At 46.8% G+C, this 25,331-nt stretch overlaps 1 protein-coding gene across 3 annotated transcripts in view; it reads right to left on the reverse strand.

Moving 5' to 3' along the window:
* Positions 1–5,188: 5,188 nt before the first annotated feature.
* The window catches only part of dnah2 (dynein, axonemal, heavy chain 2), an 80,916-nt gene continuing 60,773 nt past the window's right edge, over positions 5,189–25,331 (reverse strand). For 2 of the 3 annotated variants that reach the window (XM_058067824.1, XM_058067826.1), the window contains 3 exons: positions 17,761–17,811; positions 8,408–8,495; positions 6,765–6,888 (listed from right to left, as the gene is read on the reverse strand). The gene's annotated coding sequence lies outside the window, so the exon portion shown is untranslated. Of the gene's footprint in view, positions 5,212–5,383; positions 5,508–6,764; positions 6,889–8,407; positions 8,496–17,760; positions 17,812–25,331 lie in introns of those variants that run through there. The other variant, XM_058067825.1, reaches the window with a different exon arrangement.

Consider the following 25,331-nt stretch of genomic DNA (forward strand, 5'->3'; position numbering starts at 1 on the left):
ATATAGAGCACATAAACAGCCAATAGAGGACTTGAACACTGAACCAGCAGAGATGCACCTCCATTTGGGAGGTGTTCTACTCACATAGATGCTGGGAGTTGGTGGGTTGAGTTTCTCTCTTGGAATGTGATCCTCAGACGTCATGATCGGCTTCACGGAGAAAGCCGGTAGAAGGTAAGATTCCCTGAACTTCTCTTTCACTCTGGCGCCCCTTTGAACAAGATGCAGACAACATTTATGTATCTCAGATTTTCACAATAAAAGCATGCTGTTCCTGTGTTGGGCTCACTTGCAAGAGCGGATGATTTCAGCGGCGGTGTTCTTGATGCTGATGTCTTCCAAGGGGATCCTCTTGTCCTCCACCTCAGAGGCGATAAAGGTCTCTCTGTCGCCGCTCTCCACTTTGATCAGGCGGATCTTCAGCTCCTTGGGGGGCCCGTCTGACAGCGCCTTCAGCCTCAGCAAGTTGGTGGAATCAAGCGAGGAGCCGGATTCGGCGCCTTTTTTCGAACGCCACTCAGCATGCTCACCCTCACTAGAGGCGGCGGTACCAGCCGTATCCTTGCGCCTCTTTTTCTCCGACTCGTGATTCCGGTTCTTTCCCAAGCCATCTTTGCTCTGGAGGATGAGGTCGCAAAGAATTCGCCGGTCCTTCTTGTCCTTGTGGCTCTTTCCCTCCCTGTGTCTCTTGTGACTGCTGCTAGAATGGGAAGACGAGGATGAGGAGAAGCCCATCTCGTCCCTCTTTTCCCGGTGCTTCTTCCGCTCTTTCCTATCTTCGTGTTTCCTCTTCTTCTCTTTCTCTCTGTCTCTGTCCTTGTGTCGCTCCTTCACCTTCTCGGTCTTGTGTCCATCTTCTTCTTTCCCGTGCCGTGCGTCTTTTTCCACATGGAGCGGTGTTCGAGCGAGCATGACCTGGCAGCTGTCCGCCAGCTCTGCCAAGGATGACTCTGAGATGGTGGTCAAACGATGCCCCTCCTTCTCACGTCGCCCATTTCGCTCCTCATCGGCGCACGCCACATTGCCGTTGCCGTCTTCAAGCAGAGAAGGTGGTGAAGACTTTGGAGGTGGGACCGCTGGACTGAAAGGGGTGTTGGTGGAATCAGAGGTCGGAGAGCCACCGTGCTGCTGGCGGCAAATATCCGGACCCAGTGACAGCGACGAGGAATATTTGACTCCAACGAGAGCCGATGGAGGCGGCCTCCCAAAAGGTCCGCCTCGGTAGGCATACTTCTGGCTCTCCAGGACCGTCGCCAAAGACTTGAACATACTGTTGACGCCGGTCTGGTGGAGGTGGGGCCTTTGAGGGGGTGGGGAGCACGACGGGGTCTCCGAATCTTCATCCTCATCATCATCCGGCTCACTTTTGACCTGCTCGGGAAGGCCGTAAAGTTTGGCCAGGTCGCTGTGGCGGTAGCTGCTGTTCCCCATTCCCACGTTGGGGGGGCAGGCCTTGAGGCAGTCGTCGTCTTCCTCGTTGAGGGAAGATGTGCGGCTGCAGGGGGATGCCAGCGAGCCTTGGCGGCTGAGCACGGGGGGGCTGGCATGAGGCTGGCTGGCTCCAAAGTCTTCCTGGTGTTTGAGCGCCGGAAGGAGGGGGGGGGCGCATAGGTACATCTCCTCCTCCTTCTGGATGGACTCATCCAGCATGGCCATGATGTTGGCCAGGCCGTCTGGGAGCAGCGTGGACAATTCCGACGTCTCTTCCTCAAAGGGAGAACTATCGGAGCCGTCCACCGACTCCTTATAGAGCAAAGCCTTGGTGGGGGGCGCCGTCACAGTCGAGGGCGCCAGGTTGTCTCGAGGAAAAGCCGGATAGAGTTTGGGCGGCTCTCGGAGCGTCGGAAGAGCGCCGGCTGCGTCTTTGGACTGTTGTGATGTGGCGAGGGTGGGGGGCTTATTCATCCCTGAGGTAGTGTGTGGGGGACGGGGGCTCCCCCACATGTCCCGCTGCCTCTGCTTCTCACGGGCAAAGTCCGTCTGCGGGGTCAGCGGAGGTGGCCGCAGCCTTCCTAGAGGAGTGCCGCTGTCGGTTGTCTGGCAGGGGGTGCCGCCGCGGCTCAGCCACGGGTAAGGAGGTGAGCCCTGGGAGGAGGCGGTGGCTGGAGGAGGAGCGGCTGGGGGGCCACGCACAACGCCACGCATGTGCAGGTTTTTCATGGAATCCTGCTCATTGGCTTTTGCTCTCATCAGCTCCTCCTCTCTCCTCTTTTTCTCCTCCTCTTGTTGTTTTCGCTCTCTTTGCTTCCTCTCTTCTGCTTCCTTCTTCCTCTTTTCCTCCTCCTGCCTTTCCCACTCTCTCCTCCTCTTCTCCTCCTCTTCCTGCCGCTCCCACTCCCTCCTCCTTTTCTCCTCTTCCTGCCGCTCCCACTCCCTCCTCCTCTTCTCCTCTTCCTGCCGCTCCCACTCCCTCCTCCTCTTCTCCTCTTCCTGCCGCTCCCACTCTCTCCTTTTCCTTTCCCGCTCCTGCTTCTCCCACTCCCTCCTCTTCCTCTCCTCCTCCTGCAGCCTCTCCACTTCCCTCCTTTTCCTCTCCTCTTCCTCTTGCCTCCTCTTCCTCTCTTGCTCCTGCAGCTCCCACTCCCTCCGCCGTCGCCTCTCCTCCTCTTCTTTGTTTTTCCTCTCCTCCTCCTCCCTCTTCTCCTGCTCCCTCCTCTTCCTCTCCTCCTCTTCCCGCTCTCTCCTGCGCCTCTCTTCGTCCTCCCTGTCCCTCCTCCTCCTGCTCTCCTCGGCTCGCATGTGGCCCTCCAGCTCCGCATCCAGCTTGTCCAGAGCCTCCTCGATGGACTGGGTGTGCCGGGGAGCCACGGTGGGAGCAATGTGTGTTGGGGAGTATGTCTGGGAGGAGGTCAAAACTTGAGGAGGATGATGAGGAGAGTGATAGTACACAGGAGACCTTGAAGGAGGTTTTGACCCGCTGCTGCTGATGACGTCGCCTGTACTGGGAGGTCCTGAGGAAAACAAAGACGGCGTGCCGTTTCCGTGGTTACTGGTGGAGCAGGCGGAGCGGGGTAAATTGGGTGTGATGACGGGGGTCCGGGTGGAGATGATGTGAGGCTTGGGCTGATTGTGGCTCTGCTGGTGCTGAGGTAGCAGTCCTGGACGTCTGGGGATGGCCGACTCCTGCCGTAGACATGATGGTCACTTTTACTCATCAGGTGGGATGGATAGCATGACTTTGCTAATAACATTAGCATATTTAGCTTCAAACCGATTTGTCATTTCAGTGCAGCAACATCAAGAATGGAGAGAAAAAGCTATTCACATGTAAGACCAACAGATGGCGCTATTACCCCTAAGGCCACCTTTGCAATAAAAGGGGAAATGAAAGGGGAATGCTAACTCAAGTCTCACAACCAAACAAAAACATATGTATACCTGTATATTATATACATGTATATTTATACCTGTATATTATATACATGTATATTTATACCTGTAAATGGCAAGTAAAATTCAATGTTAGTTATATAAAATAACTAGTTTTTCATGACTAATTTGAGACTCACCAGGGGCTGACCGCTGGGCCTGCTCTGACACCTCCACATCTCAAAGGTCCCACTCTGCTGAGGTACTGAGGAGCCGCCGGTGAGAGGAGGCGGAGGTGCAGGGGGGCCGTGGTGGCCGAGTCCCGGGTGAGGCTGGAAGTGGCTGTAAGGCACGCTGCTGTTGCTGGCTGGGGGGTTTGCTGGTGACGACTGCGTGCGCCGCGGCGGATCTCGGTCCGCTCTGCTCGGGGTCAACGGCAGCTGAGGGGGACCTCTCTGACTGTGGGGCTCCATGCCCTGGCAGGGGGGAGCGGGACTAGGCTTGGATGTGGGACTGCGGTAGGAAGAGTGAGGAGACTGAGGGTGGAAGGGATCTCTCTGCAGCGGAGGTGCACAACCCTGGTTGTAGCTCAGAGGGGAGTTCAGAGGAGGCGACGCTGTGGGTTGAGTGGACTTGTGGGGGTAACTTCCTATTGCTTGTTTAGGGGCCTCCTGACAAGGAAAGAATCACAGACGAGATTAAAATAACATTTCAAGCCAATCCGATATAAAACTAATAACGATAATAAAACTAAACAATTCTTACACTTTTTGCTAGGAAGTCTTGCGTTGGCGGATTCTTGCGATCAGAACTCTGAGGCTGCCAGGTGCTGCTGTCCTTGTGAAGGGGGCTCCAAAAGGCCGGTTTAGGAGGAGGGTGGTGGGGCTGAGATAAAACCTGGCTGTGTCCTGGGAAGCGCTGGTGAGCGGGATGGTGTACCTGAACACATCAAAGTATTACAAAAGAACGACATCCCATTTTTAAAAAAAAAGGTAAAAATGAAGCTTCCTGTTACCTGATCCGAGCTCTTTTTCCTCTTGCTCGGGCTGGGGCAGTCCTCTGTGGCCGAGCGGGCGGACGGGTGCATGGATGGCAGAGGAGTGTGCTGGATGACAGAGTGCTCGCCAAGTGGGGGGGCCGGTCTCTTCAGCTGAGCCGCAGGCATTTTGCCAGGGTGGGCTCTCTGCTGCAAAGGTTTGAGAAGCAGTCAGATCAAGTGTGATTGCCTGCCTTAGTGTGGGTGGGGGGTGGGTGCACAAACATCATCACAACCAATTAAAGTACTCACCTGGTGCACCTGAGCCCACATCTCGTCTCCCAGTAGTGGTGGCCCCCGAGGAGCAAGGTGCTCCTGAGGACCCCCAAACTAAAGTCAGCAGAAGAAAGACAAAAACATTCAGCAAACAGCGCCCCAAAACTCGCCCTTAAAAACCAACATATGCATTTTAAACCACCTTCAGAGGTTGGTTAGGCCTGCTGGGGGGGAGATGCAGGCTGGGCGGGGCTCCACCGCCTCCCACGTAGCCACCGTTGTAGAGGCGGAGTGAGTGGTCGGGAAGAGGCAAGTTCGGATGTCCTTGAGGAGGATGGTGGGATTCATACAGTTGGCCCAGTTGCTCCCACGCCCGGTGGGGGGGAGGAGGATGAAGCGGATGAGGTCTCGTCTGTTCTCTCTGCAACATTGGCTGTGGGAGATCAAGCTTCTCCACTCCTCCTCCTCCTCGTATGGGCCTGGAAGAGAACCAAACCAGTGAAACTCCAAACACAACAAACTCATGTTATTTCCTGACTGTGTCCTACACTCACCCATTGTTGAAGAATTTACCGGGCTGGTTAAGTCCATTGATGGGACCAGGAGGTAGATGGGGAAGGAGCTGGTGTTGGTTCATTCCAGGCAAACACCTGATGATCAAGACAGTCATCACATGACACATTCACTCCGCAACGCTTGTTCCTCCCACAAGTTCAAGCGTCTCTTACATCATATTTCCAATAAAAAGCTAGTGTTCTAATTACAGTGCAACCCTGGTGTGCGGGTGGGTGTCTGTGTGTACGCGTTGGCAGGGAAACAGACCTGCCAGGTGGCTGCCAGGCGCGGCTGCCCACGGGAGTCCATGGTCCCCGGTTGATTCCATCCAGAGGGAAGGAATCCCGTGTGCCACGGCCGCCAAACTGCTCTACTGCGTGATGCATCCAGCCTGTGGACAGGAGTTAACGGAAGTCACTTTTACAGTACGATGTAGTGTCCATGAAGTATTTGTAGCATAATTATATATATGTAATAAAAAACAAACAAACATCTTAAATGTGTTATTGTCCAATACTAGTACTGAATAGTACCATTGTTTAATTTCACTTTACATTTACCAGGTAAGCTCAACTGAGAACAATTACTTATTTACAATGTTGACCTGTTAAGAGGCCCCATGTTGTGCACACATATTGTGAAAAAGTACATTAAAACCACATTAATTTGCCATATGCAAATTAACACTGAAATATCGATACTTCCAATACCAGCTTTTCATGCTAAATAAAAACAATTCCCAAAACAGGATAGATACTTTTGATACTTCAGTCATCTGAGGTAATGTTGGTAAACGGAGCCTATCCCAGCTGTCTCCGGGTGAGAGGCGGGGTACACCCCTGGACCGGTCGCCAGCCAATCACAGGGCACATATAGACAAACAACCATTCACACTCACATTCATACCTATGGACAATTTGGAGTCGCCAATTAACCTAGCATGTTTTTTTTGGAATGTGGGAGGAAACCGGAGTACCCGGAGAAAACCCACGCATGCACGGGGAGAACATGCAAACTCCACACAGAGATGGCCGAGGGTGGAATCGAACCCTGGTCCTCCTAGCTGTGAACCACTCGACCGCCATGCCGCGTTTAAAATAACATTTTTCACATATTTTATATGATTTTTTTCCTGTTGTATATTAGCTTGGCTGTACTGTAAATTATCTCAACGGTTAGCTAAAGCATCATTTCTTAGGTGATGAATCAAACTACACCATTTTTGCATTTGCATTGGTTTGCATTCTGTTGGTGTAGAGTCCCCCCCCCCATGGGAAAACTGGGGTAGGCAAATTTGAGTTGTTGATTTTTACACGTTTTTCAAAAAAATATGGCATCCTGGGCTCACCTAGCTTTGCTATCATCTCTTCTCACATCCCCACGGATATCAGGAGGATCTGACCCAAACTACCTTTGCGATCGACACAAGGGTCACCCCTGCTCTAAATTGTCCATCGGTATGAATAGTTGTCTATATGTGCCCTCTGGCTGATGACCAGTCCAGGGGGGGTACCCCACCTTTCGCAGAGGCAGAGCTCTCATGACACCCCTAACAGATAAATTGCTTTATTATGTTGATGTTTATAATGTACTGTAGCTTTAGCCTGAATTACTCCTACATGTGGAATAGCGTACATGACAGTACTCACCAAACTAGCTGTGCCTGTGAAGCCCTCCACTGCACCACAGAGAGGGCCCCACTCCAACACTTTCCAAATCTTGACTCTCCCACTCACTCTGTCTTCAGCACCGCTGACCCACAAGCCAGGCGACTGGAAGGACAAAGACATTTACGTCAACAAAGTGCCTTTTCATTTAGACCCCGTCCAGTTTTGAAACCGTGGCCTTTTTTTGTGATGTAGTTGAACAGCCCTGGCCTTACGGTGTCCTACTTTCTGATGATGACAAAAGTTGTCTTAATGTGCCGAGTGTGGTGTACGCAAGCACGGAAGTGATGCCAAGTGTGAAATGTGGGCGGCGACACACTGGGGTTTAATCTCATTACAACAGGCATGACAGAGGAGGGGGGGCGGTGAGGGGTGCGACAGACGGTCTGAACAGGATGGAGGGATAGATTAGGGAGAAAAGATGGACAAGGAGGGAGGAGGGTAGGAACGGTGAGGACACCTACAAGCCTTCACAGCTCGCTCACACACACACACACACACACACACACACACACACACACACAGGGAAAACACCTTGGTGGCTGCGTCTCCTCTCAGCAGACAACACAATAGATGGGACGTGTCAACGTCAAGGCCAAGTACTACAGAGGTACCACAACTGCCACTCAAGCTAAGAATGTAACATTCATTTTGCTGGAGCCTATCCCAGCTGTCTTCGGGCGAGAGGCGGGGTACACCCTGGACTGGTCGCCAGCCAATCACAGGGCAGAAAAAATTATTACGTTTGATTAATGTTCATGTTAAAGGTTAAATAACTGTTAGTTATCCTCCCTATCCATGTGGAAGTGGTAAGTTTTTGGCTATGTAAGTTTAAAGGAAATAACTTGAAGGCTACCGTTTAGGTCGCTAGCTCTCTAGTTTGCGAGTTAGCATGTGTCTCAAGACCCTGCAGTTACGCAATATGTTGTAAATAAAAAAAGTATAAATGTGACTATAGTCGTGTTTTGTCATGTCTACAGGGCTCTAATAATGCTTTGTTCATTTTAATGTTCATGTTAAAGGTTAAATAACTGTTAATAGTTAACCTCCCTATCCATGTGGAAGTGGTAAGTTTTTGGCTATACCTATGGACAATTTGGAGTCACCAATTAACCTAGCATGTTTTTGGAATGTGGGAGGAAACCGGAGTACCCGGAGAAAACCCACGCATGCACGGGGAGAACATGCAAACTCCACACAGAGATGGCCGAGGGTGGAATTGAACCCTGGTTTCCTAGCTGTGAGGTCCGCGCGGTAACCACTCGCCCGCCGTGCCGCCCCAAAAATGTAACATGATGTTTATTATTACCATTATCATTGAAGACATGCAGCACTTCCTTTGAATGCGATAGGACTGCGTAGGTGTACCTAATGTTGTGGCCAGCTATGCTGTATTTAACTCCTCTACATAGACGAGCGCTCCCAAATTAGCACCGCTCTCAACGCAATCCACCCGCCCCACTCTGCCTCTCTCAAACTCTATTTTAAGTCGGGAGGATGGATATTTCGGAGGACGCCGCCCTCGCTTATCTAGCCCCCCCCCCCAGTGTCATGGGGGTGCTTGGTGAAGACAGATAGATAGTCCGGCATCATAACCAGCAAGCAGACACGTGTACACATTTACCTTCCAGAGCAGCGCCGACTTTATTGATTGACAGTCACGTCGCGCCTCAGCTTGGGCTGCCTGTCATCTCTCGGGGGTCTCGTGGACACTGGAAGGCACACAGAACACAAAGATGTCGTTGGCGAGCTGTCGACATGAGTCGTCATCAGACCGTATTTCACTTTCACTCCCTCCGGTGTGGAATAATGAAAGGGAATTTTACACATCTTTAAAAACTGGAATCCTTAATCATCACAAACACTACTCAACTCTTAGAGGTCACATGACCTCTACTATAAACTTGCAGTGTAAACACACCAGCTCGGATGAGGCGACGCCAGAAAACTGATTGCGAGCTTGACGGAGATGGTGAAAGTGTGTTGTGACGCGCTTCGACAGGGCTTACCCCGCGACGTTGTTCCCCTTAAGCTCCACCCCTTTCCTTGAGCTGTGGGAGTTTCTCACATGTGGTGACATCACCAATTTCCTTGGTAGTGTGTATGTACACAAACAGGATGCTATTAAAAAAAGCCCTTTGCTGCTTCAAAAAAAATGGTAAATTCCCCTTGTGTGTCTGCATACAAAGGGGAAGCTTAGAGACTGTAGTTCCTCTACAGCAGGGGTCTCAAACATGTGGCTAGTTTGACACTTGATATGAAAGTTTAATGTTAGTGCGGCCCGTGCAAGTTTGATATGGATGCTGTATGGTACCATGTACCCAGAAAAAATTATTACGTTTGATTAAAGTTCATGTTAAAGCTTAAATAACTGTTAATAGTTATCCTCCCTATCCGTGTGGAAGTGGTAAGTTTTTGGCTAGTTAAGTTTCAAGGAAATAACTTGAAGGCTACCGTTTAGGTCGCTAGCTCTCTAGTTTGCGAGTTAGCATGTGTCTCAAGACCCTGCAGTTGCGCAATATGTTGTAAATAAAAAGAGTATAAATGTGACTATAGTCGTGTTTTGTCATGTCTACAGGGCTCTAATAATGCTTTGTTCATTTTAATCTGAAAAAAATAATTTGTCTACCCACCAACTATATGTGGTTTCTTAAGTTTTTATTATTTGCCGTTTTATTATTATTATATTTATTTATTACTGATTGATTGATTTTCTTTATTCTTGATTTGTTTATTTATTTTTCATCTTATTTTAGCAAATTGGAACCAAAGCAAAGTTTATTCATTTTTCTGTTTTTAATAAATGCGTTTTTTGTTGTTTTTTTGGAAAACCTGATGCGGCCCAGCCTCACCCAGACCCTAGCTCCAGTGCCCCCCAGGTAAATTGAGTTTGAGACCCCTGCTCTAGAGGAAGCTGTCGTCACAACCGGAGAGGAAGCATCCCTGATTGGACATTCGTGTTGTACGGACCTTTTCAAAATGTTCCTGAAGGTGATGTAATTGACATGAGCTTCTGCTTCAGTGGCTGTTTCATGGAGAGTGGAAGAAAAAAAAAAGCACTCCTGACAGTCATCTTGCACTCATGAGCAAAACAACTCGTGACCCACACAACAGGAGCACTGTTAAGTCACTCCAGAGAAGGGAGAAAAAAAAACTTGTTTTATCTCCTTTTGTAAGCTTGTGGTTAAGATCGCTTGGCAGTACGTGTGTGTACGTGTGTACGTGTGTGTCACCACGGAGATTACTCAACATTTCTGTGCTTTGTCTCAACCAAGAAGTGTGAGACAGAAGAAGACAGTGACTCAACACCAATGCCAACACACACACCCACTCAGAGGACGTAGGCGCTTCTCTCTCTCTTTCTCTCTCTCTCTGTCCTTCAAAAGCCCCCAAAGTTGTACTTCATGTCTCATGTGATGACTAAGACAACCTCCATCTTTGCTTCAAACAATCTCTCCGGGCAACAGTTGCCATGGAAACCAATTATATCTACGCTTCATGAAGCTGTTGAACACACAAGCAACATGATAACAGTGCTAACTTTTGTTTGGAAGTCCAGAGAACATCCTGTTTGGAGATGACCTTGTGTTGGTCTTTATGACATGTCTACACACACACACACACACTCTTGTCCGCAACAGACCACATGAAGGCGGATGACGTTCCCCCGTCTCCTGCGTTGATTCCACATTACGCCCATGTCATTTTCCTAACTGCTCCATAAAGTCCCAGAGCGCTTCATAATTATGGATGTCTGAAAAGCACAAGAAGAACAAGAAGCGTGCTTCCACACTGGGACCCTGTGAATGTCGCCATTTGGCGCCTTGTTGGACAAACAGCAAAGTGTGGAAAAAGTACTGAAAGTTGGACGTGTGCGTTGAAAAGGTCAAATTCAGTTATAGTGCATCTTGGGTTCGTCCATGTGGGCGGTACACCAGGTGAAAATGGAATCGTGTGGAGATGGGAAGATTTTGTGAGGTCAGACGCAACTTCATTCCAAAGCGGCCTGATGGGCTTCTTCCACACCGAACTCATCCAAACATGCCTGGTGTCCAAAAATGTGTTACCAAGATGAAGAACACCACAAAAGGTCAGCCTCCACTGCACGGTGGAATGCAACACATGGATGCCAAAAGCTCCTGCACCGGGACTAGAAAGTGTCTCCAGTGGGGCACAGGTGTTCAAGTGTCGCCATGGTGACCTGGAATCATGGCTTAGTCTGTGTATTCATCACATTTTGGTTCCGGTGTGGACAGGGCCTCGGCGTAGGTACGAGTACCAACACTTGACCTGTTGCTGTGAGTGTGTTATTCTACACCCGCCCTCTCTGTGGGGTGTTCCGTGGATAAGAAATGACACCCCAGCCCAGTGACAAGAGTGGTGTCACACACTTTTGCTTCAATTTAAGTGTGACATCCAATACATACACAGCCTGGGAAGACCCTTCCCCAACATGCTTGAGGTGCCAGAGATCCCTCTTCTGGGGAAAAAAAAAAAAAAAGCCAAGGCATGTAGCAACTTGTTGGATGTGTTGCCTGGCAACTAAGCACTGAAGGAACCCACTGGCCCATTTCTCATGAAATTTTACAAAATAAAAAGATAGCAAAATATGACAATTCATCGGGAATGTAACATTTACAAAATTAGGGGATGCTTTTTGTACATTAAACAATCCAATGTAGGTGTATGTATATATATATATATATATATATATATATATATATATATATATATATATATATATATATATATATATATCATAAGCTATAAGAAGCTAAGAAGACGTCTTTGCATGTGGTAAAGTATTATAGGATAATATCTACTAATGTATCCCATTAATACTGAATTCATTTGATTTTACAATATTACAGGAAAAAACTGGGGTTGAACATGGCCCAAAGGCCACACTTTGGACACCCCTGATTGACACTTGTACTGACGCAACGTACATCCAGGAACTTTCCTATTTCACCCTGGTATTTTGAAACCATCCCCTGCCTTTTTACCAAAAAATTACAGGGGTAAAAAAGTCAAAGGTGGCCATTAGTGTCAATAGTTTTTAACAGTAATAAGATCAAGAATACACTTTGAGGATAAGTACCTCCATAAAGTGGAATAAAGGAAATCTCATCAAATATTGTAATATAAAATATGTGATTTGGTACATACTGTAACAGTTATCAGTATCAGATACGCCATTTGTTTATCAAGAAGCCAAGTGAAGCAGAAGGCTAAAGCTAACAGGCTAATGCTAAAGCTACAACTGGATGTGCTGCCGCTGTGATGTAAAAATACTGTATTGCATTAATACTGTATATCAATTTAATAGCATTCCCATCCTTGTCATAGTAAAATGGGTGGTGGTTGTTCATTCATCACACACCCACCTACCTACCTATCTAGTCATGGGACAAACGTGGGGGAGGCCGGGGGGGGGGGCTTTTTGGCCTCAACATCAAAGAGAAGAGACGTTTTTTTCCATGTCAATCGATCTGATCGGAAGTCAGCCTTCAAAGGGTTTGTTTCTGGACACGCACTCCACAGGAGGCTGGTGTGAAACTTTATGACCCACAATAAAGTGGCGCGCATCAACAAACAAACTTTGAAGACATCGTCACGGAAAACCGGCGAGGCATGATGGCGTGTATCTTCCCTTTTGCTTTTTGTTTTATTTTGGCTGCGCGTAAAAATACACACAAGGACGCACGTGGCAGATAGAGCTTTTGATGACGCAACGAAACCCCCTCCCCCGCCCCCAGACGGCCCACTCCTGATTAAAGTCCTCCGTGGCTTCTAGACGACGATGATGATGATGATAATGATCCCCACCAAGGCACCCAAACCGCGCCCCTCCCCCCTCGATGCAAATGACTTCCTTTCAATCCGGCTCTTTGTGTGCGTCAGGATTGACTTTGGGTGAGTGGGTGGTTGGGGGGGGGCAGTTCTCCATTCACTTTATACGGCTGCCGGCCCACCCCCACCCCCCTCCCCAACCCATGCACAATAGTGTGAGATCTCCTTACAGAGGCATTTTCTCCCTTTTTCCATTAGCCATAAACTACTCAAACTGACCAATCATAATCGCAAAAAAAGTTGTTTCTGCAAGCAAATTACAGGAATGTGAGAGGGAACCCCCCCAAAAAAAAACACACACACACACGTGTGTGTGCAGTGGTGTAAATAAGAAGAAAATAGCGTGGGACAGAGGTCACCTGCTAGGAAAATAAAACGCAGCAAAATTCCCCCACCTTCAATATAAGATAGCGAATACAACAACACAAAAGTAGTGTTTCTTTGACTTAGTACGTTTAAATCCCCACACACTCACCGCTCATTCCAAAAAGGAAAAGTATACAATCCAAACAGTGTATCCGGTTCCTTAGAAGTGCTTCCTGTTTTTATATCCGCAATTCGGTAAATGAATTCCCCGAGAAAAGCAGCTTCATAATCCCTAAAAAGGAGCGCCGTGCTTCACCGGGACTAAATGCCAGAATGTGGCCGACCGAGGAGTCTCGTATTCCGCGTGTGCTTCGGCGAGCTCGGCCGCCTGAGTGCCGGGGTGTTCCTCCGCGTCGAGGTCTTCTCACGCTAGAGCCACGCACGGATCAGGTTGCGCTTGGCTCACTTTTTAAAGGGACATAGCCACGCACACACACACACGCTGACGTCACCCCACGGCAGCGGAATTCCCTGACAGCGCACACTGGGACCGAGTCAGACCGCATCACGACTCCCTGTACCAGAACCGCCCACCCGACACCTCTTCACAAACACCCCACTTACAGACGTGTACTCCTGTACCCGTTTGGACACTTAGCCAGCATATTTCCTTATGAGGATCTATTTTTAGACGGTTATATTTAGATAGGCTTACTCAGTCGAGCCAATCGATCACTATGCTAAATGCTAATAAAATTAGCCAGTGTTCCCCTGTCATGTCATGACATTCTAACGTGAGACAAATAACAACTTTAAATGGAAACATTTGCACCAATGCCAGTGCTAACATAACATGAGATGTGTCCTGGCTGGTCCATCAATATTTTAGATCGGGTGTCACCATGAATGTGCTAATCTTCTTAATATCAGTGTTTATCGGTTTATGTGACATTTTATGATTATGATGCACTATTGTAGAAAAATATTTTTTAACATTTCAATCTTCATTCGTCTCCCAAGTGTAAGGCACACTCTTCTAGTTATGAGTTACAACGCTATTGTCAGAACCAAACTCGTTCCGTACACTTTCAGATATAATGGTGACTTACTGCAATAAAGAAGTTCTAAAACCCAAAACGTGGCTCTCACACAGGCCAAAGACATCCAACGTGGCCATTTTTGTGGTCCGTAATAAAAAAAAAAAAAAGCGAAACCGGTCAAAGCGACTGTGTAAACACAAGGTGGCTATTTTTAGAAAGTCCTGGCTCAGTCAGACAGGAGGCAAAATTAGCTGCCGCGGGGAGAACGGGAGTTTGTGTGTGTGTGTCATGGATGATGGCAAGAGGATGACAAAAGAATACGAGCTCACACAGGTTATTTTGGGCCAGCTGAACCACGACATCAAGACAAATAATAATGAGAAGACTGTTGCCTCACATCAAGTTGCTTAGTGATAACAAAAGTGGTTGTTGTCGTGATGAGCAGTGAAGTGTGCGCCACCAGGGTCCAATGGAGTCTATTGTCAAGTGGTACTGACGGTTCAATAAGCAGTACATTGTCGTGTATTCCCGCTAAAAAGGTGAACGCTTGTGTGCGGATACTGTTGTCGATATCACAATAACAAACATCTCATTCAAACAGCTCCAAAGTGTGCTTTTGTGACATCGACGTTACTGTTATCACACTTCATTTAAGTGCAGGCGGGGAACCATTAGCGCTGCAAAGGGAACAGGAAGAGCCTTGATGATTGACAGATGTGGGAACGGGTGGGACTTGACTCTCCCACACGCTCACAAACTGTGTATGAGGAGATATTAAACACATGTCACACACAACAAAGGATGCCAAAGCATGGATCTGGGGGGTCCAAATGTGTGTGGTACAGGACATGACAACTGGTGCATGGTTAGCACTCTTGGATGTGGGGGCGGGGTTGGGGTGAGGTGGGGTTGTGTTGCAGGGGTGCTTAGTTCCATAAACATACACACATATACTTGTAGATGTATTCATTTCAGCAAGCATTTTTTTATTTGACTATATTTTGTCAAGGGATAATACTATAGAGCAGTGGTCCCCAAACTAAGGCCCGGGGGCCGGACACGGCCCACTTCCACATTTGTCCCGGCCCCCTGAACAATAAAGCATGGTCATTTTTCTGTCATAGAACTGGAAATGGTAACCTATTGTGACGTGACTACAACCACACTTTGCCCCAGTCATAGAACATAAACAAACATACGACCCTGACCCTGGCCCCCCTTCAGAGGAGGGAAAAGTCATGTGGCCCTCACTGGAAAAAGTTTGGGGACCCCTGCTATAGAGTATTACATAGTATACTATAGATTTACTATCAAATATTATTGCCTAAATAGCTGGCAATATTATACTAATACTAATAAGTATCAAAGCGATTGTGTCATGCCTGCAGTCATGCATGGTGGCGGTAACAAAAATGATCTGGGGCTGCATGAGTGCCACCGACATGGGGGAGCTGTGGTTCGTTTGAGGGAAACATGGATTCCAACATGTACTGTGATGTTTTCCAATATGATAAGGAGTCCAAACACAGATTTGCTAAGCTTCAGAGTGGCCAGGTATGTCTCCTCCAGACCTGAACCCAATTGAGCACCAGTGGGCCATCCTGGAGCGGAACAAAGGAAACAAGTTGGAGAATAAGGTGTCTAACATACACCGTTTCCACCATTGATATCAATATGGAGGAGTAGAAGAGGATTCCAGTAACTTACAAGAGCCCAAGAGGATTAAGGCAGCGTTTGATAACAATGGCGCTCACGCTAAACGTGTAAGCTAGCCAGCTACTTAGACAACAATGGCTGCATTTTGACTCGTTTTCAGTGGAGAGTAAACCTATCCAGCTGTACAGGTTCTATCAAAATTTAAATTCTATACTATACTCGCTTGACAAGTTATGTACATTAAGCAGCTGAGAAAAAGAAAAAAAAAAACTAAGCATGCATTCCAGCTTGTGTAGTCGTAGGAGATTGTGTCCCTGCTCCAGATGGCTCTTCTCTGCCTCTCATATGTAGGATTGTGTGTGGGACCACGCATGTGTGTGGCGGACCATTAGTCAGCCTTTTGGCTACACCGAGAGACTGACAGACACACTAATAATAATAAAAAAAAAAAAAAATAATAATAATATCTGCCTGAGAACACCACCGAGGCAGACAGACTGGATGAACGCACCCACACATGAATCCACACACACCGCCATGTCAGCGCTAACACACTAATGTGGGTTCATGTACAAATGTACAAGGACATAGCGTACAGGACTAATACTAACTGATATCACTGCTGACGTTTCAACATGTACACTCATCTTTTACTGAATTGTAATGGGGGGGGGGTGTCTCCTCATTTTGTCTTTTTATTGGATATTTAGTTTTTAATATGTTTTTAGGTATATTAGATGGAATTATACCGTGACCTAGTTCATCTGCGCTCTTCTACTGTGACGTGTGGCTTATCGGTTGTACTTCCGAGGCCAAGGAGGATAGCGTTGCCATGGTGATGCATGGCGTTGATGTCACATGCATATGCCTAAATGCTGTCATTTGAGATCCACGCTTTATTTACTGAGAATTATAGGTTATCACATGGTTTGTTTGATATCAGGCCAGGTATCATGACCTTCGGTCTCGGGCTGATACTGACACTTGGGGGCATGATACTGGGCCTGATACCAGACAAACCATGTGATGATCTTATTATCACATACTATTTAATCATGAGCTTATTATCACATACTATTTAATATTTACTATTATACTAATATTTACTATACTATTTACTGTTTACCCGTTGACATGTTGACAGAGCACAGACGGCAGCAAAACAAACACTGTGTGTTCACGCTCATGCGCTGTTCTCTGATTGGTTGTTTCATGGGCACGATACCAGAGCAGCGCGCTCTGAGTGGACAGCTGGGGGGGGCTGATACTGGACATGGTTAAACTCTATATTTTATCAGTATCACTGCCCTGGGCTTTGACACAGTATCATTTCGGCCTTTTCCCGTATCATTCATGGGCGGTTTCTAGGGTACAGGGCCAATTAATACTGTAGTATGTGATAATATGTAAACTGCAATATCATGGCTTCCTGTGTGGCCATATTTGTCATGCCGTCACTTTGTGGGTCCATGAATGCCAAACAAGCAAATCAATTTCTCCTTTTTTTTTTTTTTTTTTTACTTGACAACAACCAACACAGTGTTCGACAACTTACGCAACTGACTGCTGCTGAACGTGTGAGACAATGTCAGCCCTCACACGCCCGTCGTTACACAACTTGATATGCATCATGGCCGTCCTTGGAACACTCTTACAACACATCTCGCCTTTTTCTTCTACATTGCACACTTGGTCAAACACAAGTTCAATAGCGCCATTGGCTGTCTAACTAACAATCTATCTATCATCTCACTCACTTGTTTGAACGGTACATACACAATCTAATCGAGGCATGAACGCTCTGCTCTCCGAGGCGCACTCAAAATGTACTCCTTTGTTTCTTTTCATACAGAACAAAATGGTCAAATAAACAAGTGAAATATTTCAAGTGTAAACATGCAAGTGTTATGGTGTGAATTCATTATCAGTAAGACATGGAAAAGAATTAAATAAGTTCTGCTTCTTCCTACTGCTTTTCAGACACATTGAATTGTGCAACTGTAACCATGTGATGTCCCTTAATGTAACTTGTCACACAAACAAAGAATCCACACCTAGTATCTTTTATAAATGTGTGAATTCAACCTTATAATAACTGGTGAAAAATAGGAAGCAGCCTTACCGTGTGATCATGGGTGCTATTTCACCAGGCCACCATCATACGTTCCGCCTCCTACAAAAAGCAGACAACATAGAGATATAATATAATATATATAATATATAACGGTCAAACAATATCACCAAGACCAGCATGACTTCATTCGGAACAATAGTCTCTTTATTGACTTCCTGGTTAAAACAGGATAAGGAGTGTGTGTGTTTCCAAAAGTTGGTCAAACACATCTGTGGCATTCCGCTGTGAGTTGAAGCAGCAGTCAGCGATGGATTAATACGAGCCTCGACGTTTGAGACGGGCTCGTTATGTTGTCAGCGCATTGTGTATGTGTGTGTGTGACTCACCGCGTCAACGGCAGGCCACATAACACAACAGGTGGCCCCCTGCTGTCCTTCCCCGCCCGCAAAACACACCTCCGCTTATGCCCTGACCACACACACACACACACACACACACGACACCTGTAAAGTGTACTCATGGTCCACACACACACTCTCCCTCCTTTGACTTGCCTTGGCATATTCATTTCACATGGGAAGCCTTTTTTTTTTTTTACTACCATTCTCTGCACTTGTCCTTATATTACATACACCGCCCACACCCCACCCCGCTGACACTCTAGCTTCAAGATCGAAGCATCAAACACACCCACACGCGGCGACGGCGTCCATATGTGCCGCTGCACATGGACACAGCATTCAGGCATGTGTGCATGTGTGAGACAGCTTTGTCAATAAAGGTGCACCTACAGTGGCTCAGCACTCACTGATCTCACAGCCTGGAGGGTTAAAGCCCCCCCGGCCTCTGAACTCCAGTTCAAAGGTTACACCCCCTGAAGGGCCACAGCTGGCCTCACTGTAACGTGTGTGTGTGTAACGTGTGTGTGTGTGTAGTTGGGCCAGTCTATTTGTGTAGCACTTACTCCTGCTTCCATTCAATGTGAGCACAAATGGATGACATGTGTCTGACGCTAAACAGGAAGTAAATCATCAATCGGGCTAAACTGGAGTTTTGTCACATGACTGCAACGTTGCCATTATTCCCTGAAGGAGCCTCACAGAAGCTTCTGACTAAAGGTTAACCAGTGGGAGCCTTTACCTTTACCTTTGACATTAACCACCACCAGACACAGGAAGAGGGGTGGTGCCTTAAAGGACCTTGGTGAGGAGGTGGAGGAGGGCGGAAGGGATGAATCGTGTGGGGGAGGGATGGGAGAGGAGAAGGAGGAGGTAGGCCTTGAGGTGAATGAAAAGAGAGAGAGAGAGAGAGAGAGGAAGGGCAGTGAAAGAAAACATGAAGTATTGTTCAACCTCAATGTCACCACACATACACAAACTAAGCACACACATCATGGCAAATTTGCACGTGACCAGCCCCCCCCCGCACCCCCACCCCGTGACCTTTGACCTCTCCTCCAGTCCACCCCAGCACACACTGAGAACACTGGCCAAGTAGCACGCGGCATGTGCAGGCCTGCATGCCGTGACTCGAGTCGCCATGTTTTTGCTGCTTAGTCACCGCTGATTCCGTGGCTGCCTTCAAGTTGGGGCTTTGTGCCTGCGGCCGACTTGCCCTCACACAGACACACACACACGCAAAGTAGCAGGCAGTCGATGAATTCCTAGCTTTTTACAAATATTTGCAGGCAATTTAAATGCTCTGAAGTCACAGTCTAATTATACAATGGCTTGTACCGTATATACCATTGCATGCGCCTGTGATGCAAAAAGCACTTCCTGTAACTACACCATGTACACAAATGATAATGCAAGTGGGCATATGATGATTTTTCAGGCAAAATTAACCGAATAGACATAATTCCCTCGGAAAAGTCCAAAATAATTTAAATGGTTCAATAACAAAGATGGCAGAACTACAGACAGACACGGCGGATGCACATCAGGCCAACCGCGGTCTGGGTGGTTTTACTTCAGAACCTCTGCCACATGGAAGAAGAAAGGCCATGGTCAGAAGCCACCACCAGAGCACGCACACTCAAGACGCCCACGCAAACACACACACACACACAAGATGAGGAAACTGACAAAGTAACTTCCTCTCGGGGACTAGCGAGGAAATGACGCCCACGTAAACAGGAGGAGGGTGGCAGACGCACACCCACACACACACACACACACATAACGATAATGTAGGAAGTCAGACAGACAGCGCCAGAGAGCAGTCAGTGAAAAGGCAACCAGAATCTCAAAAAGGGTGTTTACATTTGTGAGACACTGGTGAACATGATGTTTTACCACAAGTCATGTGTGGTCTTGCCCCTCTTCTGGTTCCACACACATGCAACATCACTAAGTGCTAAGGGCATCAACAAGAAAAAGAAAATAGTTGGAACATTTAAAAAAAAACAACAGCAGAAACTGTCAAAATATGAAGATAAAAAATTCGTATTCCAATCAGAAAAAATTAAATAAAAATAGAATAATATGAACATGGATAGGGCGGCACGACGGGCGAGTGGTTAGCGCGCAGACCTCACAATTCCTCGGCCATCTCTGTGTGGAGTTTGCATGTTCTCCCCGTGCATGCGTGGATTTTCTCCGGGTACTCCGGTTTCCTCCCACATTCCAAAAACATGCTAGGTTAATTGGCGACTCCAAATTGTCCATAGGTATGAGTGTGAGTGTGAATGGTTGTTTGTCTATATGTGCCCTGTGATTGGCTGGCCACCAGTCCAGGGTGTACCCCGCCTCTTGCCCGAAGACAGCTGGGATAGGCTCCGCTTTTTCGTGAGGAAAAAGCGGGAGAAAATGAATGAATGAATGACTTGCTATGTTTGGGAGTGGCATTTAAATGGTTCATTTTTTTTATTGTGATTTATTCAATGATATTTGATATCAGTTTAAAATATAAATCTTACCCAATAACCCAAAACCCTACCAGGAGCATCTTAAGATCATCTAACGGCACAATGTGGAAAGAAACAGCACATTTAAGCTTGTCATGAAGGAGTCTATCATCAAGGAGGACGATTTAGGAGTATATTAGGAGAAAGTCTTTTTGAAAAAAAAAAAAAAAAGGTGTTGAAGCGCTAAAGTGGTGACACACTCCTGCTATCTCAAAACAGCAAAAGTTCAGATGAAGAGGAGCAGGCTGCTTGGCATGCCTCGACTCGCTTTGGCTGTCAGAGTAATACTCTGACAGCCAAAATCCTAAAAACAGGATAGTTTGGGACGCAAAATACTTCTGGGAGTTACACGGTATCCAATTCGGGTGCGCAGTCTTAATGTTAGCTTGCAACCTCCGTTATTGTGTGTTATGTTCCGGGTGTAATGTAGCATTTAAAAAGTGTATTTAAGAATGTGTGTGTGTTGCAAGTCCCGCCACGCCTGTGCAAACATGTAATTGCACAATGGCATTTCACTTCAGTGTCACATAGCAATTAGGATGACTCAGGGATGCCTCTGTGAAAAGAGGATTTGCCGTTTCCTCACCTCAAGGAAGGTGAAAGTCAGAATGAGCATAAGCAAATTGACTAAGGCTTTGCTGCACGGTGCACGTGAACCTGACATGGTGCCACGTTCCCTAACCCACATGTACTTGTACGTATGTGTGCTTCCATAGAAACAGTGATAGTGTAACGGCAATAGTGACTGAATGGATGTGCGCCATTCACAAAACTGTAGCCATGGTAATAGCCTTCATCTCTATATGTGACAAAGGCATGTCTTTGTGTGTGTTTTCTGTGTATGTGCGTGTCCTTGACCAGCTGCACAGGGTAGAGGAAATGAGGCGGAACCCAATCTGGTGCACACCTGTCTGTTTTTCTCTCCGGAGGGGCCTCAAACACACACACATGCAGAAAATGCAGCTTTATAAAACACACAGAGATGAAGAAGCTTGTTTCTATTATTGTACAGGAGGTATGTAAGGTGATGTTTGGTACGTGTGCGTGTTTGTACTGCATGATGGGAGAATATTAAAAGAATCTGTGTCGAGAGAGAGGATGGGTAAGGCAAGGGGAGAATGAAGAGAATGGAGATGACAGACAGAGAAGCTATATATATGTGTGTGTGTGTGTGTGAGTGGGTGGGGGTGGGAGAGAGGGTTACACTGGGACGCCAGAACCCAGTGACATGACACAGATGCACACTGCCACTGTGCACAGAGGCAGGGAGGAGGTGGGGGGAGGGGGTGTAATGGAGCGACCATGATGATGAAGAAGAAGAAAAGAGGAGGGGGTCTTAGCATGGCAATGCAGATAGATGCTAAAGGCCTGCGCATCAATCAAGCATGATGGGACATTATTTTAATTAAGGATGCATTCAAAGACCTTACGTCATCCGGATGCTCGTTTCAGGGCTTGGCTTGAGTGCTGAAGCCCACTCACCCACCCAAAGGCTGCATAAGCGCACCACATGGGCTCACTCTAATTTTGGCTTTACTATGTGTGTCAGGAGGTCAAGTGTAGCTCTCCACAGACGACAGATAGAGGGCGCCGTGTAAACATAAACACAAAACCAACCAATGAATTTTGCAGCGCTACACCAGAAATAACGTGCTAACAAACCCCACCTGAACTTGTATTTCTTCCCACCGCAGAATTGCACGCATTAACATATATAAATACAAGCAGGCTATCAGTCTGCCATGCCTCCTGCCTGCCTCCCTTCACACCTGCCAGGCCTACAGCAAGGTCACACACCTCAATTACCCTGTGCACGCACGCACACACAAACACACACACACACACACACACAAAAGGGTGAGCGCATGGCAGCGAGGAGAGATAAGAGAGGGAGGGAGGAGTGGAGCGAGAGCAGATTTCACGCTAGCCTGAACACTGGCTAACATGCGCCGGCGTCGCTGACATTTTATTTATGATGTGCAATGCCGGAGACCTGCCCTCACTTCTCCTGCATCTCTTTGTGCCTCAGCATCGCTCCAAAAATAATAAAAAGAACCCAAATGCTCCAATGAGGCAGATCCGATCAATAATACATATATTTTAAAATTGGAACAATTTCATGTGAGAATAAGGCTTTGCATTGATAATTGTCCCAATATCTGCATCATCAGTTCCAAGAAGAGGGATAATGACAAAAGTGATGATATATAATAAATATCTAATGCAATATTTCCTTTAAACTGGTCTATATGCTTGAGGTGGGCAAGTTCAGCATACAGGCTTGTTAGCATTGCTGGGCTCCTTAACGTTCCCACACAGGGGCTATAGCATTTGCCTTTATAAGCGTCCTTCTCCCTACTAATTTTCACTCTTTCGCTGTGTGTATGCTAACGGCCCCGTCTCTCCCACAGAGATTTATGTATATATATGAATATATACTGTATATGGATATACGTACATATGTATGCAAAAACAAGTTCCCACTTGCATGTATACACTGCCATCCATGCGCGCCACTCTCTGAAGCGCAATTTTACAGATCCCATTCAACGTGTCACTTTCAACGTCTCATCTGCAATGTCTCATGGTATCCATTTCTGAGGAGACCACCTTTTGTTCTTCCGTTCTGTCGGTAACGTTGTAATTTGTGTTCATATGACATCTGCTTTGACTCCTGCAGGTATGGTGGTCCTCAAAAGCATAGAAAGAAACCGCTGATTGCTCCTATTGCATCTACAATACTTTAAATATCAATGGAAGTTGTCCCTTGCAATATCACGTTTCGATTATCACTCCCACTATACCACGGGTTTTCAAAAATGACTTCATTAATAAATGATCAGTTTTGTGGTAGACTATGGTCCGTTATGGTTATTAGATGAAAAATCGAATATCGAATGAAAAATTTAAAAAAAATAAAAATACAAGTCATTCATTCATTTTCTACCGCTTATCCTCACGAGGGTCGCGGGGGTTGCTGGAGCCTATCCCAGCTGTCTTCCGGCGAGAGGCGGGGTACACCCTGGACTGGTCGCGATAAATAGTATTCGGGTCCCTCGGCGGCTGTACTTACACAAACCATTGAGCGATTCCTTACATTACATTACCTGAACACTTCTTAAGTTTGGTTAGCTCGCTAGCTTACTTGCTTGTTAGCTGCTCGCTAGCTGGCTATCTCACTCGAGGTCCTGCAGCATACGAGTTGCGCAATGTGGTGTAAACAATGAATAAAAGGAGTGTAAAGGTGACATACAGGGGTCAAAGTTAAACCTGTTTAGAACATCATGCTCTATCTACAAAAATATTGAATTTATTAACAATGAAATCTTTAATCCATTAATTTTCTATACCGCTTGTCTTTATTAGCTTTGCAGGTGCATGCTTGGAGCCTATACTAGCTGATTTTGGGCAAGAGGCGGGGTACACACAGGGCAGGGCACATATAGACAAACAACCATTCACACCTATGGACAATTTACAGTCTCCAGTTAACCTAATGCAGGCTTTTGGCATGTCGCAGGAAACCGGAGTACCCGGAGAAAACCTACGCCAACCCAACAAACTGAGGTACGAACAAATATCTTGAATTTTGCCCTATATCGTGTAAATTCATTCATCAGGCAACAACAGGCAGAGAATCATTTTTCTATTATCTACCGCCGTTGTTGTTGTCGAAAACAACATTGTTGTTTTTGTGTGTGTGTGTGTGTGTGTGTGTGTGTGTTAAGCTTGGACCGCCACACTGAGGGTTTGGACAGCTGTACTTGAGCTCTGCCTGACACTGGACTTCCTGGACAAAAAAAAAAAAAAAAAAGAGGACAAGAGATGGAGGGATGAAAGAAGGTAAAGAAATAAGAGACGGCTGCAAGCAGACACTGCAGGGAGAAGACGGAGAGGAAGGAGAGGAAGGAGAGGAAGGAGGGTGCAGACAGACAGGGAGGATATGGAGGGGCTCCACTCCATGGGACAGATCATGTTACCAGTCTGGGGGGCGTATACACACAGAGAGCCAGACCCATAAAGGTCACAGTGCACCCGCTGCTCTTCTGACACTCACAAAGATTCTCATAAACATTCCGGCCTGATTGTCGTTGAGTCCCCAAACCTTTAAAACTCAGCTTATATCAAAGCACAAAGGAACAGAAACACAACAATAGGAAAAATGGATGCGCTTCTCACCAAGCAAAAGCGAATCGTGGTGCGGCTTACGCTGCTGACTTGACTTGAGTGTCACAAATGTTATTATCTTCCTAGTTACACAAGCCTCCGGCAGGATCAGGGTTCACGGTGCAACTGGGTTAAAGAGACACTCCCAGGGAGGGGGCCGCAGGGAGGAAAGGTGTAGCGGCGCAACAATCGGGTTAAAGCATTCATCTGCATCGATTGAAGTCACGTCAGAGTCACTCCTACAGTATCTCATGTTGGATCGTAAGTGTGTGGATGCAAATATGTGGAGCTGAGAGAAGTGTGTGAAACCAGAAGAACCAGTGCAACCAGTGAGGTAAGAGGCATGGGCAACACATTAACGGTGACACGGACGATGTTGCAATCAACTTTACAAAAAGTGAATTTGAATTAAAAAAAGAAGAGAAGGGAAAGGTAACAACAATACGTATGCTATGTGCATTATTTTATTTTATTTATTTTTTTTGTCCTTATAAGTCACATTTTTTTGCGGGTAATTTACCTTATTTTTCGGACTATAAGTCGC

Source organism: Doryrhamphus excisus, chromosome 3 (genome assembly GCF_030265055.1).
Source record: "Doryrhamphus excisus isolate RoL2022-K1 chromosome 3, RoL_Dexc_1.0, whole genome shotgun sequence".
Taxonomy (NCBI): Eukaryota; Metazoa; Chordata; class Actinopteri; order Syngnathiformes; family Syngnathidae; genus Doryrhamphus; species Doryrhamphus excisus.